The sequence below is a fragment of the Atractosteus spatula genome, chromosome 12, assembly GCF_055471065.1.
Source record: "Atractosteus spatula isolate fAtrSpa1 chromosome 12, fAtrSpa1.hap1, whole genome shotgun sequence".
Classification (NCBI taxonomy): domain Eukaryota; kingdom Metazoa; phylum Chordata; class Actinopteri; order Semionotiformes; family Lepisosteidae; genus Atractosteus; species Atractosteus spatula.
Window position 1 is genome coordinate 23,252,126 of NC_142717.1, and position 21,420 is coordinate 23,273,545.

The following is a 21,420-nucleotide window of genomic DNA, read 5'->3' on the forward strand; positions in this document are numbered from 1 at the left end:
GACCAGTATTCGGGTGTCCCAGCCAGAGCCGTGCCTGTGCTCCCAAGGAGACAAGATGTCAAGACGCTCCGGATGCAGGTTCTGCATGAATTGCACATCCAGAGCAAATCATGTCGGATTGCGGACAGCCTGGAAATTATTCCACAGGCCATCTATAACGGTGAGGAGAGGGGGAAGGAGGAGAGGGATCAGACTTTCTTCTCTTTTTTAACTTACGAATGATATTGGACTAGATGTAGAACACACACTACATGCTGGACTGTTTATCCTACGGTATATTTATATACTGTATGTGAATGTATATTTTTGTGTAATGGTAGTGTTTTAAAATATTTCCCATCAATTCTGTTTGGGTGTGCTTCTAACAATTTAACATTTTAACATTTACTCGACGAAACAAGCTTAAAGTTTGAAGTAAACAAGCTAATTCCTGAAAAGGAGACTAATTTCTTATTAATTTACATACATCTTTAAAAAAATCGTTTATAGATTCTGCGAAGGAGCAGAAGGCACTGGCGCCCGGGCAGGTGTGTGTGATAGCAAAATGTCCCACAACTGTGACGGGCGATGTAATGTTTTTGGAGCGCGGTCAGAGCTCCGGCACGTGCCCGGCCTGTTGAAAACGCACGTCTCCTCCGAGGAGCTCGAGCTGCCAAGTCATCGTCTCTCAGGCGTCCCCCTAGGTTTGCAGAAACGTGTCCGTGGAAAACAAATCAAATTTACCGGGAAAGGAAAGAACTGCTTTTTTTATTTTTGTTTTTTGAGCAAAACAGAAATGTGTAAATAGGAAGCAGCCTCTTGACGTGATTAAAAACATATTTTTTCGGCAGACCAAATCACAAGGCTGTGAAATCTAGGAGTAAGAGGCCAACATGCCTTTTTTATAGGAACACAAAACAAAAAACAAACAAACACCTGTTTTCCCTACTCAGAAACATACCAGACAGGACACAGGATGGACACGAGCTTTATACAAAACTACCATACGTGATACGTGATACCAAAAAAACTTGCTGGTAACAATGCTTCCACCAACTGTAGACTCAGTAGTGGTGGTGGTGGGGGGGATACTTATGGAATTATCTAATTATCTATTAGTTTGGAGTTTTTCTTTTTGCTAACGTATAATATCCCTCACCCATGAAAGCTTTCGATTCAAGCATTCTAGTTTCTTAATCCATGATTAAAGATATTCCCTTCAGAAAATGTGCATACCTCACTTGTACATGATGAATCATCTTTGGATGTCATCATCAATAAAATTGGAAGGGAGTGAGAACTTTGAGGACCTTTGAAAGGAAGGCACTATAAATATAGATTTTGGTGTCCGGTCGTTAATGACCAGTTGAGCACGATCTGTCCCTGAACTACAAGCAAGAAAGTGCATAAAATCAAAAGGCAGGCACATATGAAGTATTTAGTTTTTGCCTAGTACTTAAGAAAATACAGCAAAACTAACAAATTGTTACCAGAGATAAAGAATAGTTCTTTCTGTAACACAGAAAAGGCCAGTGGTCAGGATGACAAGAGGACACTGGTAGTTGGGGATGAACAGTGGCATTGTGGGATAGCTGTGGACCCAAAAGGGAATCTATTTATCTCAGCCATTTGACAAACGGCGTCGGTTACAGTTTACTTTCTTGTGAAAATTATTTTTATTGTTAAAAATGGTAAATGGTACAGTGAAATGTTGTAATACCTTTTATAATAAAAGCTACACTATGGGTTTTTTTGGAGGGGAACTTATCCTCCTTGACATTTATTGAAAAGTTAGAGGTTAAACGTTTAAGGCCTTATCAGCTTTCTTATGTCTTGATTACTCAAAAGGAAAATTAAAAGCCTGAACTTTTAACACTGGCTGGTCAGTAAGTAGCAGTATTATTATAATACTCTTGTTTAATCAAAATTAATTGACATCGTGCACCAGCAGTCATTTGTTAAGTAGTGAGAAATGGTACATATTCTTTTTTATTTGACAGGTTGAAAATCTTGTGATTTTTATTATTAGTATTGTTAGTAGTAATAGTAGTAGTAGTAGCTACCACTACGTCTTATAATCAATGGTGCTTTCCCAGATAATTTTAACCTTTGGCTGCCACTGTAGAAATTATAAACAGTATACAGCTTACCTACATATATGTAGAGTATATACTTGTCCTTTTGAGGATCACAGCAAGCATGAGCCCGACCTGGAAACACTGGACACAAAGCTGAATTAATCAATTATAAAAGATTGTCTTGTTAGTTCCTTCTCCATTGCTTTCACTCAGCCCCTGCTTAGCACACCTGTTTAAGTACATCCGAAGAAGGCTCCACAGCCGTAATGTCGTGTCTCCTTTCTTTCCAGCAAGGAATAAACCTTCCCCTGTTATTTTGCAGCCTGCGCCTGCCGACGCAGCTACCTGCTTGAACAGTGCTAAGTACCCCCACAAGGGAGGATCCCCAGTGAGGAGTTGAGCTGTGCTTTAGTCCAGGGTGCAGGCAGAGCTGGTCATCTTGGGGAGGTCACCTGAAAGAGCACCAGAGAGCCGGGCTGAGAGGAGCGCTCGCTCGGCCTGGTCTCAGGAGGACCAAGAAGGTGCGCCCTGGTCCGGGCCGAACTGGCAGAGTGCCCACTACAGACCGGAGCCGGTGCAGAGTCCCCAGCCACAGTGCCACACTACCAAGCGGGATCGGTCCTCAAAAACACAGCAACAGACAGTGTTCCAAGGTGGAGTTGGGCGTGTCGGGGAAACAGGAACAGGAAGGACTCAGGTGGGAAGCGCCCGGTGGTGAATTGGGAGTGAAGTAATGCTGGATCACTAAGGGGAAACAGAACAGGGTTTAAATACCCTGGAGCACCTGCTGCTGTGTGACGTCGCACTACAAGCAGGTGCTCTGCGCATCCTGTCTCCTTGAGGATTAGGGAAGAGTGGAGGTGTGGCCCAGGGACACTATCGCTGCACACCTCCCACTGCTTCACAGTGGAGGGGACATAACAATGGGGCCACTAACAGTGTCTGTAATAGTGAATGAACTCAGTGCCTTCCTGTATGTTAAACCTTTCCAAAAGCAATATATAAATAGAATTAATTAATAAATTATTAAGCACACATAGCAACACAGCCGCAAGGCATAGCCTATCCTGCTTGGGGAGCGTGAGTGCAGTCCAGTTTTGAAATATCTCCACCCATTCATTTGTTTTCTAACCGCTTCTTCCAATTCAGAGTCGCGGGGGAGCTGGAGCCTATCCCAGCAAGCACCATGTGCAAGGCAGGGTACACTTGGACGGGACGCCAGTCCAATGCGGGGCACACACAGACACAGACACGCACACACTTACGCCTAGGGCTAGTTTTCCCAGAAGCCAATGAACCTAACAGTATGTCTTTGTACTGTGGAAGGAAACTGGTGCATCCGCAGGAAACCCATACAAAGATGGGGAGAACATACTGTACAAACTCCACGCAGATATCACCCCAGGTCCGGAATTGAACCCAGGGCCCCAGTTCTGTAAGACAGCAATACTAAAGGCTGTGCCACCATGTCGCCCTCTAAATATTTCATCCTCTTTAAATAATTCGTCAGATCTTGCAATACTAATTCAAGTGCTTCAATGTTCTCACTAACCAGGTGTTCCCCGAAAAGCAGAGAAGAGAATCAGAACTCTTGTCACTGTGAGCCGTTAGCCCAGATAGGTGGTGTTTAATCTGCTTGCACAGTCCATGTCTCTACTACAGCTAAGGTAGGCTGGGTAGGCAGTGGCACTTGTGGGAGCTTCATTAGGAGAAAATATTAGTTTTTGTGAAGGTCAAAGAGATGCAGGTTTTCTGAACAAAACTCAGAAAAATTGAAGGTTCTTCAATACTGACAAGACTGTGCCACTCCTGCTGCAGAATGTCTGGTCAGAAATGGCCTTGCAGGTTTTTGAAGGCCAATTATTGGATCGCGCGATCGGCCGATCGTTTTTCAGGACGGCGTGGATGTTTTCCACTGTGATTCAACCAGCTCCTCTGCTGCGATGTTTACACGGCTCACCAATCCTCCCAGAGAGCACCGTGAAACCGAGTCTCTCACACGGCAGGGGTTTTTAATGAATCAAAACACTTCCGCTGACAAGCAAAGATGAAAAAAGGAAAATCCCAGTGCCAGAAGTACAGTATGTGTGTAGTTGTTCTGACGTTTATATGGTGGTCATTTCACTTGCACGTACAAAAATAGCTTCGCAGATTCTTATTAACTTAGAAAACTCAGCTCCACAAACATCATCAGTAGGACAACCAGCCTTGGTTTGGGCTGTGAAGTTCTTTTGCATGTACTTAATACTGTATGTGAACTTATTCAGACACCACCCACTTCAGTGTGACTGAGACCCTTAAGCTTATAACGAGAGATAACAGAGAGATAACCTTTTACTCTTAAAGGTTAGTCTGCGGGAAACGATGATTGTAGGCATGGAGATCTCCCTTGCTCTTTGATTTTGCATGTTTTTTTCTATTTAAAACGTTTGAGAAATATACACTAAATATATATGTACAGTATGTGGGCAATAAAAATACCATCTTTAGTTCTTATTTGCAAAGTTTTTGTAAATGTCTAATAGAGACACATATAAGCAGTATCTCATCAGATGTGTACCTGGTCTCAAATTTTTGTTTTCACAAATTTACATTGTAGATGCATGAAATGGAGATCATGAGCACAGCCACTGTAGGCGCAGGCCATATGAAAAGATACACCTTATGAGAAGATAAGAGGCATCAGAGTGAAATAACGCCAGGCGTAGGTAACCCCGGCAAAAAGGCCTATGAAAGATTTAAGGATGTGCAGGGCAGTGAAGCAGAGAAAGGCTGTGGAAAGTCAGACATTTCAAATCATTTTGAAGAATCCTGTGAGTAGGAGAATGCTGAATTTGAAAAGACCCAGACATGAAACAAGTGCTCCTACCTGTACATAAAGAGTTTTGGGACCCTTTGGGATGGAATGCACTAAACAAATCAAAGACATTATCATTATTAGCATGCAAGTTAGATATGTCTCATAAGGGTGTTGTGACTTTAATAATTTCCTCCCTTCTTTTTCCACATTATGTATATGTTGACAGGTATTAAGCATATTCGGCACATGTAAATTTAGGCCTTCTAAATTATAGACCTGTGTTGGGCACACTTGTAAGGCTTTCACATGCTTCTAATTATGGTTTTGAATGCTCTGTTTCATTATAAACCCCTTATTTTGACACATTACAACATTTTGTGAATGAGGTCTGTGGGCTCTGATTCCACAATGGCAGGTTCAGTACACAGGTTCCTTTCCTGTCATATCTGACTAAGTGAAGTGAGGGCCTTCTGGAATACCTGCTTCTTAATTATTGGATTAATTGTACCTGTTTCTTAGACATTATCTGATTTTTGTTTTCTGCAAACTCTGATGCAGCTTTAATGATTCCAACCAGAGTAGTTGTTGTTGCTCGAGAAAGCTCCAATAATGAGCTGTTTTCTTTTTTTTTCGCCTTTGCACCTCAGGTCATTACATTTGCAGTATGTGCACATCCAGGAAGTGTTTGCTGATCTAAATCGTGTTAAAAAACATCAGGCAGACACCCAACTGGCAGCTGCTCGTTCCAAGCTGAAGACAGCAATATGGCTTTGTGCTGTAGACCTGTCTGCTTGGATTTGTCAGCTACAGGCATCCAGGCTATATGTAACAGAAAATGCTGGGATCTGTCTTTTCATGGATTTGCCACCTTTGAACTGAGGACCAGGGAAAATGGCCCCAGACAATTTCCTGCAGACTGGATCTCCCTTCCCCAGTGCCTCAAACCCAGAGAGCTTGTCAGAGATAGTGTCTATCACAGCTCACACCTAACCCCTCTGTGGAGTCTCCTCTCCCCACTCCAGCAGGATGCGTCTTTATGTTTTCCTCAGTGGAGCTTTACCCCAAAACCTTCCTTTACTTTTTACAAACTGGCATTGTAAAACCAGTTTTTTGGAAAACAAAGTAACACTGCTTAAATATTTCAACTTTTTAAAAATGCGTGCATTTAAGTGTTTAAATTTGGAGAGAGATTAGATGCAAATCTTTTACGATGGGCCACTTAATTACCTCCAACAAACGTTTTTTTTTATTTAAGTGTTCAGAAGGTATAGGTACAAGTACAATATCTGTACTTGAATTTTTTTGCAGGCTCAGTAAAAAAAGGGTAACATCATTATTGTTTCTGTAAATGTTATTTTGTTATTTGTTAAATGTTATTTTTAGTTCATGTACAAGGTTAATATCATCTGTACGTTTTCGTCTGCATCCCCTAGTCTGCAGTAAGTTGGGAACTTCTGGTGGCAGCTCGCTGTACCAACAGTTACCAGTTGTGAAGTTAAAGGGAGACTGCAAGGCTATTTTTATATGCCAGGGTTAGGAAGAATCAGCACTGATGAGTGCATTTCAAATCACAAAATAAGTCAAATGTACACAGTGACTGGTAAAACCTCCAATTTAGATCACAAAATAGATTAAATTTCCAAGTATGCACAGCCCTACGTTCTGCAATTCAGAACAAGGCAACAGCATAAAACCTGAAACGTGATGTGGCCCTATTACACTGTAAAAAAGCAGGCTTGTAAATACATCTCCTTCAATCCAATAGAAATATTGCTCTCGATTTTGAGATGGTTTTGCTGACAAATACTACTTAACTCTGCATGCAGATCACGTTGGAACATTTCTGTGGTAAAATGTCTGCTGTGCCATCTGTACTTATGGGCTCGTACATCACATTCCGTTAGTCATTATGGTGACTAGTGAGCAGGAAGGACCACATCACGTCACAATTTGTGGGAACTTTGTGACAGTAGTTTCACAAAGTTCACAAGTTTTTGCTTAATTTGGAATTTGTCATTTTTTTATAACTTCAATTAATTTATTTTGTTACTGAGATTTAATAACCAGTCTGAGAAATTGGGCCTGCAGGTCCCCTTTAAGGGTAAACCTTAACCCCACAGCTCTGGTGTACGTAATTAACCATGCACACCATCGTCTCACACATCTTATAGTAACTTGTTTGACAAACGGGCCTCTTGTATCTCACTTTCTCACTCCAGATCTAGATAGGCCTGACATTTCAGGATGCTCCTAAAAAACTGACCTGTACTGTTAGTCAGAGGCCTAAGAGACTGCTGAAGCCAGACCTGACTCCTTCTCTCTTACCAATTAATAAAGAGTAATAAAAGGAAACATAAATATTTTCAGTTTTGAGATAGATGTGCGCCATCATAATAAAGCTAAAGTAAAATGATAAATTAATATAAATGTGATTATTATAACTTGTTGTTCTGTAGCAACATGAAAGACACTGACACTCTCACATTGACACTGTGAAAGAAACAGTTGTTGACAGCATTAATCGGAATACTAAACCTCCAAAATGTTGCTTGTAAGCGTGCTTTGTTGTACAGCCGAGCCACCCTAAAAGCACAGCAAGAAGCAGTTTCGCAAGAGCACTTGAACACATGGCAATGAAGAGCAATTTCTTCAGAAAGCACTTTGGTTAACCACAACCAAAAGGCACAACACACTGGTGGTAGAGGTGACTGCACGTCTGAAACAAAGAGAGAGGTGTGTTGAAGTCAGTTAAGAGAATGTGTCTTCCAGAATTTAGGGAATTCTGATATAAGTGAGTTCAGGCACGTGTTCCCAGATGTGCTGAACATGAAAGGGTTGAAATAAATAAACGTGTCAGTGTTGTGGGGGCAGTTTTCTTTATGACAAAAGCTACAGTGTTATCTGCCACTGAGCAAGCCTCACAAGCCTCCCTTGCGCACACAAGCACTGTCTTGTTTGGTAACTATGAAGGTTTAACTGGGGTGAGCAAAAAAGAAAACAAACGCCGACTCCAGTTGACCACACATGATAAATAAAAATGTGTTTACTGACGTTGGCCTCTGGTGGGTAAACATCATCGGTGAGGAGCTACAGTAGCTGTCGGCGAGCCAAGAGGTCCATCAAAATAAACCAGCCCTGTGGGCAGAACAGCATCCGTCCTCATACCAACTCCCAGATTTATGTACTTTCACACTGCAGACCAGTATTGTGCCACTCAGTCAGAATGTCGTTGTCTCTGACTCAACTCAGTTTTGCCACATGGCGCTCAGAAATCACCCATCTTCACAATAAGACAGAAACAGGTCTCAGCGGTGACATACCACAGAGGTCTCAGAGGTCTGACTGCTTCTCACTCTTCTGCCTGCCTTCTGTGCGAATTGCAGACCAACAGGCCTGCAAGCTTTCTGAGTACCATGCTCTACTGCTCTGTAATGTGCCTGCATTCCATGAAGCTAACGGCTGCAGCTACAGCCTTTGCAATCCTGTGGCTCCACCTGTGTCAGAGTCTAGGGCTCCACCTCAAGCCCAGAAGCACAGCTGAAAATATGGAGGCTGAAAACAGAGGTCACCTGGTCAGGTACACTATTCCACCTCTTCCTCAATGTTGAATGTCTAAACCTTATTTTGTGTGCTTCTATGATTAGTCCAATGCATCAAAACACATCGTCTAAGGGAGGGTGGGATTAGCCTTTTTTATGATAAAGTAGACACATTCTTCTCATGATTGAACTTCTATAGTAAACCCTCTCTGGCATTTGACAGGGGACATCTGGAACATGTAGCAAGACAACGGCATCAAAACAATAGTTTTTTTTTATTCAAAGGAAGGCTTGGAAGAAGAAATAATTGTCATGGAATGGTGACCCCTAAATGCAGGAACTGGTTTTGCTAAGTTGCTGCCTGCAACACTAGCAATTCTAAGGGTGCTAGGACCATTTTTCCCCTTGCCACAGGTTCTTTTTATCTCCCAGAGCCACCAGTGCATCCAAAGATCTGACAAAATAGTTATCGTATACAATATTCCATTTTATAGAGTATTCTGAACTTCCCCTAACACAACCATTCCTATGACTGCTAACACGATGCACAGAATATCTGTTCCTCGAGCAGTCCAAGAACCCCACTTATCCCACAGAACCAAATGTCCCACACGAACAGTCCCACGCTGCTGTTCCCTGGAACCGGCTCTGATCAGTAACCTGGTGTGCCTCTTTACACAACAGCAAAGAGATCAAACAGTGAGGTTGCAGAGATCCTCCTCAGTCCCGGGTGTCCTGAACAATGTGTCCCTGGTGTTCCCCCGTCTGCTCTGTTTGTCTCCGTCGCCGAGTCCAGTTTAGAATAGAGGGGGTGGAAGATGATGCAGGGTCTTTCCTTTTCCTTCCCCTCAGTCCTTCATCTCTGAGCCAAGTCCTCTCCTGGTCCAACCACTGCAGTGTCTCTCTTCCTTCGTCCTCAGTTCTCTCCTGACTTGGGCTATTCGATGGTGTCTTGGGTGTGCTCCGAGGTAACTGCTCAGGGCTCATTGATCAACTGCTCTTATGCAGACGTCCAGGTGTAACGTGTATTCGAACCCTGTTCCAGAGCCCCCCGTCTTGTCAGTGGGAAGCTTAAGAACCTGAGGTAGGAAATACCCTTAAAGAGACATTTGCCATGCAAAGCTCACTTAAGATCCATCAGCCCCAGACACCTTTCGCCTCTGTGACATAATTGTCTTGCACAAAATCAGCAATAAAGAGGTAACACTGGGCTAGCTAAAAATTCAGTTGATTGTAATTGTATTATGATTTTGTTAGAGATCCAAGTCTATATAATCTTCTCCTTCTTGTGTTTTGATCGTCACTGTCTTACCTTATTTAAAGGTATGACAGGATAAGCAAAATTGAACTACCCTTACCTCTCATCCCCTAAGGTACCTTCATGGCAATTTATAGTCTGCATTTTAAAACCAGTTCTTTAAACAAGAACTGATTCTACTGCTCTTCATAAAACTGTAGCACTGGGACCTGGTTTGCCTCAGGGCACAGTCCTACTACCAAGAATGTGGTGCTCCTGTACTACTATGAAACAAGTAGGAGTGAGGACAACGGCTCAGCTTTTTTCTTCTTTCTGCTTTCAGCTTGGAATTAACTTTGCTCTGTTCCTTTGCTGCTCATGCACTGACACAGCTCTATGAATCAAGCCAGTGCTGCGCTAATACTAGATCATTTTATATTTCACTCTGCTACTTTCTTATTATTTAGAAATTATTTCTTTTTTCTAAAGCCTCAGAAAATATCAAAGGGAAAGTCCCGTTACTACCAAGTACTTACTGACAGTCCCTAAAAGTCCCTAAAAGTATGTCTTTTCTCTTCTAGATCTAAGTCCTTAGACTTACATCGCTTATCTGTGTTTTGTATGAAGTTAATTCCAAGTCCTAACTCTACTTTTTAAACATGTAGCAAGGCCACCTCCCTCCTGCCATGCATGGTGCTCTGCGGGGCTGTTATCTAGTTATCTTTACCCGAATAAAATCAACATTACCTCTGCCATCCAATGGCTGTTTAAATGGCATCAATTATGTTGGCAAAAGTAAACCATGCCTTTCCTTAACATAATGATATTTGGGTTCATTTATAAAATCCCAGCAGGGTAAGCCCTTGAAATTTATTTATCGGCCTGCTGTTTAAATCCTCTCATGTTTAAAGTACAGGGATTTACCTTGCAGAAGTATTGGTGTCCAATGTTTAAAGCTTCATATTGTATTCAAAGCCTAAATGCTCAGACCAAAGAAACCATATGCTTCAGTAAATGTCACCAAAACTATAGAGAAAAAAATAAATATGTTTTTTTTTTTGTAATTCTATTCCAACTTTTGCATGCTGACAAAGGGCAAATTTTGCCCATTCTTCCTGGCAAATTTCTTGAAGCTCTCTCAAGTTGCTTAAGGACAGCTGTTTTAAAGTCTTTCCACAGACTCTCAGAAGAATTCAGCTTTGTATCGGCCACTCAAGGACATTCACTTTTTTTATTCTTAAGCCGCTATAGTGTAGCTTTTTTAAATTGCTGTCCTTTTGAAAGATTAATTTTTGCCAGTACTTTGCTCCATTTACTGTATATTCCTGGAAGTCTTGACAAGCTTCCCAGTCCCTGCTTGATGAGAAGCAGAACTACAACATACTGCTTCCACCACCATGCTTGACAGTAGGGATGGTGTTGACTGAGGGCTGACTATGTTGGGTTTGTGTCAGATGTAATGCTTTGCATTTAGACTAAAAAGTTCCAGTTTTGTCTTTTCTGACCACAAATCGTTTGCCACATGTTTGAAGTACCACATACTGTAAATGCTTTGTTACAAACTCCACATGGGTTTTGAGATGGGTTTTCCATTCTGGTATTGGCCAGCTATGTGAAGTGACTGGGATATTGTTGACCCACAGAAATGTTCTTTCTTCTCAGCCATTAAACTCTATAATTCTTTCAAAGTCAGTGTTGTCCTGCCTTACGGTGACATCCCTTACCCATTTCCTTGTCCAGCTGCTCAGTTTGTAGGGAGAGCCCGATCTAATAATTGACTTCACCATGTTCAAAGAGCTATTAAGGGAATTTCAAAATGTGTTCATACCCTTCTCTTTATTTGTGCCTTTCCAGTTTCTGAAAGCTCTTTAGTCTCCATGGTTGAGTACTTGAAACTCACTACCTGACAGTGTGACCTTACAGAGACAGGTGTATTTATTTTGAAATCATGACATGCTATAAGTACACGTAAACACAGGACACTCAACCGTTATTATTGATTATGGTAATTCTGTGCACCTAAATGGTTTGAATACTTATGCAATTGTGATTTTTCAATTTTTCTTTCTCATTAATTGTCTGTTCTTTCTTTTTTACCGTGAATGTGTGAAGCAGGTCCTGTAAGTAACAAACATTCATGTAATATACAGTATGTAAATATTAATCAGCTCTTTCCAAGAGTCATGACTGCATGTTTTAAAGCAACAAAATATGAAAACTCTCCTTGGGTCTAAATACATTGTAGATTCCAATTGGTAAAAGGAAAGAAATCGAAATCTTCAAGAGTCTTTGACTTCTGGGAGAAGCAGTGTGGTTTATTTAGAGAATCATATAGCCGTTAGTTAGGAAAGTTAGTGGCATGTTCTGTTTAATTTGGTGACACTATTTTTACTTCAAACGCGTAGTATGTCCTTGTAGTGTTAAGTATATTTTGTGTAATTTCCTGTTCTGATGAGGCTAGAGAAAACGCCTAAAAAGGTATAAGAGCTACTAGCCTTGCTTTGCCGCTGTGTATTGGTTGTATGAATGTAAGCCCTCTCTTCTGTATAATATCCCCTCGTTCCCTGTTACAGTATATATCGGTCTCGTTGCCAGCATTGCATTGCAGACTTAGTAAATTTTTAGCTAAATTACTTTAGTATTGTGCTACGGAAGGCTTGTCTTTCAAGCAGTAAGTACGCACGTGGGAACTGGTATCCAAAATAAATTGCTACAAACTATTAATTTCAAAGAAAAGGGCTGCATGTGAGAATTCCCACTGTCCTGGAAGGTATGAAACATTGTAAAAACTGTCGGTAAAGAACAAGACCTAGAGGGGCAACAAGGCTCTTATGTTTCTATTGTGTTTCCTTCAAAGGCTGCAGGATAACCAACACTTTTCAATGACAACTCTAGTGCTGCAGACATAAAACTGTTTCAGAAAGCTTTTAAACCCCACTCTTTTAATATTTCACCCAGGAATCCCCAAATTCCCATTTTCAAAGATGGTGCCTGCGGTAGACATTTTCTCAGTGTTACCCAAAAGGAAGGAAAAACTGCAAAATAACACAGAACATTCTGCATGTCAATATCCAGTCAATAAAACCTGCTGGTTTATTTATTTTCTTGTCTGTACATTATTATTATGTTGACCATTAAGAAAAAGTAGGAGAAAGAGACTCAGGAATGCAAAGGACATTATATATGATGGTATTAAGAGTGACATTGTAGCAGGTTTCCATCTGCATTTATCGTTGGGAGAGTTTCCCTTTTAGTGAGTACTAAAGTCCAATGAAACTCAAAAGATTAATAACTGAACCGATGACTCATGACATACCAGTACCACTGCCTGTACATACTGTAGAAAACACGTGACAGCAGGACCTCAAAACGTGAGGAAAGCCCCACTTGGATCCAGACAATTTTGATCATGCTGTTTAATAACATAAAGAACATAAGAACGAAACAGTAACATAAAAACAAATGGCTACCATTCTGCCAGCTTTGCATTGCACATTGTGCACCGTGTTCTGAAAGGGCTCTTATTAGTCTGTAGTACAGGTCTAGCATAACATCCATTGATTTAAATGATGTGCTTTTAACTAAATATCATAACAATTTTTTTTTTTTGTTGCTTCCCCACTTTACCCTGGAAAATGCAAATGTTATGTCAATATAAATACCAAAGTCATTCTCATACTGTAAGTAGCCTCTCCAAATGTGTTATTCCCACTTCATATTTATAGATTATGTTTAGCTATCTGCTTGTAATACCCTGGACATGTCTACATTAAACACCATCTGCCAGGTGGAGATTAATTTGATTTTAAGCTTCTGGAGTCATTGCTAGTCCTCCTAGCTTGGTTTCAGTTGTAGAAGTGACTCGTTTTCTAGTTATGCCAGAATCTAGATCATTGACTTCATTTAGGAAAAGCTGTGATCCTGATACAGATCCCTGTGGTACTGTATTAGTTAAGCAAGAGCCAATCCTTTCTATATCAGTGTCGGCTATCATGTGGAATATTTCAATATTTTTGCCTTAGAGGTTATTATCTGCTGTAGTGAAGTTTAGTTCTAATTACTGTTTCCATTACTTTGTAAATTGTTTGACATTTGGATGAATAGATTTAGTGTAACTGTACACTTAGAACTTTTATAGTTCAAATGTAAAAAGAACATACAACAATGCTGACATGTCTTCTGTTGCATTTTAGGAAAAATAAAGTTCATACACTGCACAAAGTACAGCAATGCAGAACTTGTGTACACCCATGACTGAGACCTACTGCACAACACTGTAGAAAAAAAACATTGCTCTGTCCACTGCTAACAGACTAACATTTGTATTTGACATCTGAAAGATATTTTCAGGACCTTGAAAATGACATTTTTTTAAAAAAATATTGGTGTCAGGATTCAGGAGAACATAAGAAAACAACTTTCTCACTTTGCTAATCAGTTCCTCACCATGGCCACTAGGCCATACTGTTTCCTCCTTTAAGCACAGTTTGTAGAAAGAAGCTGTTTCATTAGTATGAGAGGATGTGTAATTTTGCCACTGTGAGAAAAATCTGTTATCATTGCAGTACTTTCTTAAGCACCTATTTCACACTATGTTACAAAGTGAATTTGGGAGTGCTTTGGGAATGTTTCGTGATGCCAAGGGGTACAAAACACACAGCTGGCAAGCCTAGCATTCAGCTTTGATTTAAAAAGAGTCTTAGCATGACTCACTCCAGAATATCCAGGATACAGAGTTCTAGAGGCAAAGAGCTGTGTTGCTGAAGCTGCACTCAGACAGCCAAAAGCCTTGCTTCTGACTATATGAAAGTGCCCTTTGACCCATGAGCAGGTCAGGAGGGCAGAGAAAGAACTAGGAACTGAGCTACTTAGGTACAGGGCCCTGACAGGTGAGAGACAGGACCTGCAGTCAGTGGAAAACCTAATAAGAAGTGACTCAAGACAGGATGGACAAGACAAATCCCATTAAAAGGCAGCTATATTTTTTGACAGCAGGAAAGGTCCCTAGTTCTAAAAAAAGCACTTTGCTGCTTTTCAACCCTTACATAAACATGCCTTTTCTAAAAATGGTTTTAATGATGGATCGTTGCACCATAGCTAGGTAAGTGGCTGGAGGTTAATCAGTTAACTGAGCACAGGCCCTGTTTACTCCTGTGATTGTTGTGTTTAAACTCCAGCAGCCTGCAGACCTAAACGAGAGTTTTACTGGATCGTTTGTAGCCCAAGATACCAAAATGGGATCAGGACAGCTCATGTTTGCTCACTTTGATTAGGTGCGTCATCCCAGTTCTATCAGGGCCTTAAGACTACATGTCCTACAATCCATTGTGCTCTAAGTCAGAACAATGCGACGCCCTGACATACAAATTTGGAGCCGTATCATAACTCTGATCAGACAATGTGCAGTTTGGGTGAATGAATGAATTAATCATGGGCTGATTAATGATGATCTGAGCTTGAGCTGCAGGTCAAAGGCTTTCTGCCTGAAGGATGGAAAGAACTCATAATACTTTATTTTACGTGAGAGTGGGGGAGTGAAGGTGAACTTTCTCTGAATTGGTTGCGCAAGGGATTGCTCTCTATATGCCTGCTGAGAAAGGAAAAGTTTAAGGCTGCGCTCATCTGTGATTATGCCCACGTAAGAAACTAAGTCTGGTTTCCATGTTAAAAAAAAAAGAAAAATCTGATGAAACATCTTTATATTTATATGATATCCGTTATGTGAGTTGGAATATATTCATCCTCTTAATGTCATTATATTAATGGGATCCCATAGTCAGAATGTTATTTAAATCTTACTAAAGTTCATTATTTTTCATTCATGGTTAATTGCCTCTGATAGATATTTTTCATTCTTACTAGTACATATCTTGAGGTGTGTATTTTAATGTTAATTCTGTTGTTTAAATCTATTCATAAACATCTGTGTAGTGTTATGACTGAGCTTGCACTTTGGACAGCTTGTATTTTGTAAAAGGCACCTCTTCTTCTCCATGTTGTGAAGAAATTGTTGTTTCTCATATAATATATGTCTGTTGTTGATGTACATCTTTTGAATGAAAGGGTAAAAAGCATTATCTACCAGTGAACATCAGGTAAGGTCACACTTTTAAAAGACTGTTTTAGCCAGTAAAACCAATGTATTCATACAGTACATATACTAAAATTTTACATTTGAGGAAAATATGTACTGTATGTAATCCACAACAGGGGTCTTTAGTCCTGGTCCTGGAGATCCTCTATCCAGCTAAGAGTCCATTAAATCTCTGATTTCTGAAGACTTGGGACAATTTCCGGTTGAGGAATTAGGTAGGTGACTTGTTAAATGGCTTTGCTTCATTTAGAGATCATTTGGAATAAATCTACATGCCCCTCGGTCCTAAAGAACCAGAGTCTCCTTAATTAAATAAAGTACTTGCTTTATTGATCAATAGCTCACAGGATTTCCCCAATCGGTAGAAATGGGTGGTTTTCGGGTAATATATATGGTTTGATTGAAGCTCTCCAGCAGGAAGGTTAGAGAATCCTGTTCTTTGTGGGTGTAGAGCGAATATTTTAATAGAGTGCAACAATCAACAACATTTAAATATTCTTAATGAACCTATTTCTGTACTTTCATGCCCTAGTAGTTACTATATAGCCATGGGGGGTGCAAAGGCTCATGTTTGGTCTTCGTTCAAGTGCTGGTTTGGAAACAGGCCATTTCACAGAGCTGCGCTCAGGGGCAATGGGCCCACACATCGCGGGCAGTGCTGTTGGCTGACTCGTTTGTGCTGCTTTCAGAGAAGCTGCTTGCTGTAACATCCCATCAGTTCAGCTCTCTGTGATCACAGGAACGGAGACTGGCTGATTACAGAGAGCTCTACCAGGGGGCTCCCCATTGGCCGAGATGGGGTGCAACTAGTCATTTCTCCTGGCTCCCTCTCTTAAAGTCTCCTGCCATTAGGCATGGAAAGAAGTGAGAGGGAGAAATAAAAATTAACAGCTGCCCTGAGGACTGGCTCTGCTTGCCTGCTCAAACACACAGAGACCCAGGAATCTCTGTGTCACCGAGCCCCTGTGGTAGCAGGGTGCTTGCCAACCCTAATGTCTGTGGACGAGCCCCCTTTTATAGGGTAGTGTGGCCAGGGGGCTTCCACATGAACCTTATCCTTCCATAACCAGTAAGCATCTCTCCCCAGATAGCAGTGGCAAATAACCTCTCTCGGTCGATTCCAGTTGGCCAGGTGAACTAATTTACAGTCTTCTTACTTACTGATGTCCCAACCCAGAAAAAGACTTAGCTGCCATCAGTGTTATCCCGCTATGCTCACTGCTTCGTAATCTTGAGGGCTCTGTGGAAAGACCATCTTGTCTGCCTCGGGAACCACTTATATAGGGAGCTGAAGTCACCAGGTGCAGCCAATTCGGTGATTTCCCTGTGAGAATCCAAAGAATGTGGCTCTCCTGATGAAAATGACTCCTCCCCTTGAGGACTCACCTGTGCTTCCAATTGCAGCATTACTACAATGTCCTAACCTCCCACCCCACTTCTTGGTCTGGTCCTTCATCCCATCAGAGTGTAGGGGGATTAGAGGAGAGCTTTAGGGGTCCCTAAGGGATGGTGGAGATGCCATAGACTCTTGCATGTAATTTCCCGTCATCACTGGGTGTATCAGGGAAGGGGTCTCTGCTCTGCATGGGACTATGGACTGGCAGCAGAGTCAGTTCAGCAGAGATCATGTTCACAGCAGGGGCAGCCTTTTCACTTTTATGTTAGCATGGTTTCCGTGAAGAGTCTTTTAAACCTAGGTTTCTCTTTTTGTTCTGCTTTTCTGGAAGGCTTTGGGCACTAAGCTTTTCACAATAGACTCACTAGCTCACAACATGCACATCTGCTTTCTTCATGACTTCGAGGACTCCTTCCCCTACTACTGCTGCTGAGCAACCGTGACACTAGTAAGCACAGCTGAGTCACCTGTAGATCTGGTTTCTAATTCCCAACCACGTTTCAACTCTTAATTTCTATGTAAATATATACAGTATTGAAGTGCAACTAAAATGTTTCAGAATGAAAATGCCCTACAGTTAATGAGTAACTCTGCTGTTCTGAAAAGAAAATTCCTAGCAATAAATGCGGTACGTTAAAAAAAAATATTCATATGTTTGTTAAATCATTACTTGGCTCTCTCAAATCCGGCAAACAATCGTTGTCATGGGGGTACTGTGAAACATTCTGAAAGTACCATTTTATTTGGGCTCCATTCCTGTGTAACTATAACCAAGCAAACAGAGCCTAAGGCAGTTACTAGGCAGCTCTAGTCAATAACTGAAGACAACCGGAGAAGCCATAAAAACGCCTCCAGCCCCTTTCCTGTCACATTAACACCATTGATGTAATTTTGTACATGTGAAGAGGAGAAACAAAAATGCTAAAAAAGTGAATGCAGCTTCGGAAGTCAGCTTTATACGGAGTAGGCCACAATGCAAACAAATTCAACAGGATATGGTTTTCCTTAGACAAACAATTCATTGAAGAAATGTACTGTAGTATAGTGCGCTCTGCACTGCCTTGTGTTTTCTGGTCTTCCTAGAAAATTCAAGGGAGGGCTGGCCTAGCATGTTCGGCCAGCCGAAGCTGCTCGTTCTGTGCCTGACTACTGGGCTCTGTTTGTTTGCATGTAACAGAGGCCTTGTCAGCTGCTCCTGCAAACTGGGTTACATTCTTTGCTGAGAGACCGAACCTGAAACCTGAGCTTGATCCTAACCCACCCTGCCGTCCAAGTTCTGGCACACTGTGCCCGACAAGCTAGCAAGCACGGGGAGAAACTCCACTTGGCTCAAAACCACTTCATAAAAATAAACTAGCATATGATGCCTTCGCCAAGTGGCAACGTGCTGTGACATAAGCACCAGCCCCCGCAAATAGAACGGCCGTTTAAAAATAGCCTTTGTCTAAATGTGGAAAGCTAATAAATATAGCAGGCACTGTCGCCTTACTTTGGGAGCACTTGCAGCCTCTTGTTTAACACAGACTCATTATTGCCGGTGTGCGTCACGGAGTTCTGGAAAAAAAAGAGAGCGAAAAATAAATAGAAGAAATAAAACGAAGGGAGCTGAGATTGGAGTGTAGTTACCACGGGGACCGATGAGTTGCACTCGGAAAGAAAGAGCGTTCGGCCTCCGACAAGATGCGTTAGGGAGGGGTGGCGGGAGGGAGAGGCGAGAGGGAGGCGGGTTAAGCAAACTATCGCCGAGTCTTTCCTTGCGGTGTCGCTCGGGGGCTGGGATCTGTCCAGGTAATTGGAGGCAAAACAAAAATCCCCAGTCACTGTCTTCTCCACTACCTCCAGCCTGCTCCGCTTACAAAAGAGTGAATACGTTCTCCGGGAGGGGCCGAGTACAGTCGGTGCTTTGTTTGACTGGGTTCCTGAAAACATGAGCCCTGAAACTGCGCCCTTCCAACTCACGCTGAGGAGGACATGAAAGCAAGCTACTTGGCTTTTTTACACAGGCTCAAAACACTTCCAACATTTTCACGAACCAGTTAGCTCAGCGCCCAGCGACTGCCATGTCTTCTTTACACCTGGGAGGAAACCAATGAGGCAGCTACTTCTTTTTACGAGCAAATTACAACCAAAGTGATGCAAGAGCTCCTGGCTACTTAAAACGAGACAAGAGACTAAGCTTTTTGACACGAGCCTCTTCCTTTCTATTCCATTTTTAAGGAAAGGAAGTGGAGCGGTGTAACGGCAGCTGTCGTGCCATGCACAAATTCGGGAAAGTAAGAATGGGAGTGACACTGGTGAGAGAGAGAGAGAGAGACTGTGCCCTTTCTCTGCTTTGAAATTCATTAGAACACTTCTTGCCTTCATAGAAGAATCCACCATTTAGAATGCTCTTGTTTGAGAAACAGGCTTTTATAAATAAAAATTATAATGTACTGTGCCCCATATGATGAAAGTGATCCTGAGTTTGTATCTAGATTAATTTAGAAAGACAAAACAAGAAAATCCTACATTTCTGGAATGTGACTTAAGTGGGAATGCACCATGTTCTAGTGAACTTTATAGAACTAGCAGATAATTGTCTAACAATTGTCTAACAAGACATGCAAGATTTTGGATGAGTCAAGTCAAGCTGAGTCAAGTCAAGCTGAGTAGAGTGCACTGTCTGGTCAGAGACACCGGGCTACAGAGCACGCCACAGTTCACTGACAGAAGATGTGATCCTGAGAGCTAAGTTAATCCTGCCTGTCCAGTTCCAGGATTGATCACGCTGCCGGTCACATGAGGAACTGAGTCCCCATGCACCTTTCAGAAGGCAAACTCAAGGCTCCAGGCCAACTCACCCTCTCACGAGAGGCGCGAGACACTCCATACCCCAGGCAGGGACTCCTGCTCAGCAAATCAAGGAGCCGTAGTGAGGCAGGGCTCGTGTTTCATGTTTATGTCCTCCATCTTAATCAGGTGCCCAATTAGTGGGTACAAAATGTGATGGAAACCCCTCTCAATTTAGCAGCAGGACTATTAATGTACCACACAGGTCCTTGAAGTAAAACAGATCGTGTTTCAATCAAGAATAATAACTCGATTTAAATTTAAACCTTGGCTTTGCAACCCTGCCAAGATAGCAGGCCAGAACTGCCCGAGGCGAGGGATCTTAGAATATTTATAGGCCAAACTAAGCATTTAGGCCACAGCTCAAAGTCTACAGCAGGTGTTGGGAAAGATAATGTGACTTTCCTGCTCTACCATTTAATAATATTTCACTGCTTTGGTTTTCCGTTATGGCACGTCCTTAGCGCATGTTATATATTTATTGGTATCTTCCTCTAGGCTAACACTTTTATGTGAATCTTTATTTCGTAAAACAAATTTGGAATGCTTTTGCAATGGTTCACATTCGTCAGCACAGGAAACTCCTGGAAACTGAAAGTACTAATACTGTACGATGTGTTATGGATCGTAATAGTGTCTCTCTGGAATATTTACTTACTCTTCCCTCCCAATTCTGTGAATGGGATGGCAGTCCTTTTTAAGAAACAGGACAAGAAAAATATGTCTGACCCTTGGCATGATATTGGACAGTATGATACATGAAAACCTCAGAATCACACTCCAGTGGCGCGAAGGACTTAATGAAGCAAATAGTGTGGTGTGGCTGGCCCTGGGGGTTTCTGGTATAGATCCGTGAACAAGCACATCATGAAGAAAGTCTCCATTTAGCTGTAATGTAATCTGCATATTGGTATACTAAAACTTCATGAGGAATGGAAAACAGAAACGATGCAATTTTAAGGCTTTATTTAGAGCAAAATTGTATGAGACTGGTATATGCACAGCAGCCTTGCTAAAGCAGTCAACAATTATAGCACACAACCCACATGAACACTGAATGCTGTGTCTAATCCATTTATACTTTATCCCCCTCAAATTCAAGAATCTACTTGTACGCAGAGCACATTCAGTATGATAATGCCCTGTTTAGTGAAGTGCCTTTTGCACACAGGAACACTTACCAGCCCAGCACTGCACTGTACTCCCTGCTGTCTGTGAGGTTGAACATCCACCTTCTTACTGCTGTTCACATGAGTAGCGCTTTACTAATTCTGGGCTTGGGTGCTGGTGAAGAGCTCCTGAATGTGAGTATGGTCCTACTCTATCAGGGTGTGCTGCACATGGTTGTTTCTCCGTGATTTTAAAAGCTTTGATCCAGAAACAAAGCAAAAATACCACCACAGCCATTTCTGCTATAACGCAATAGTGACTATAGATAGAAAACTACATTATAGAAACCATTGGTTCA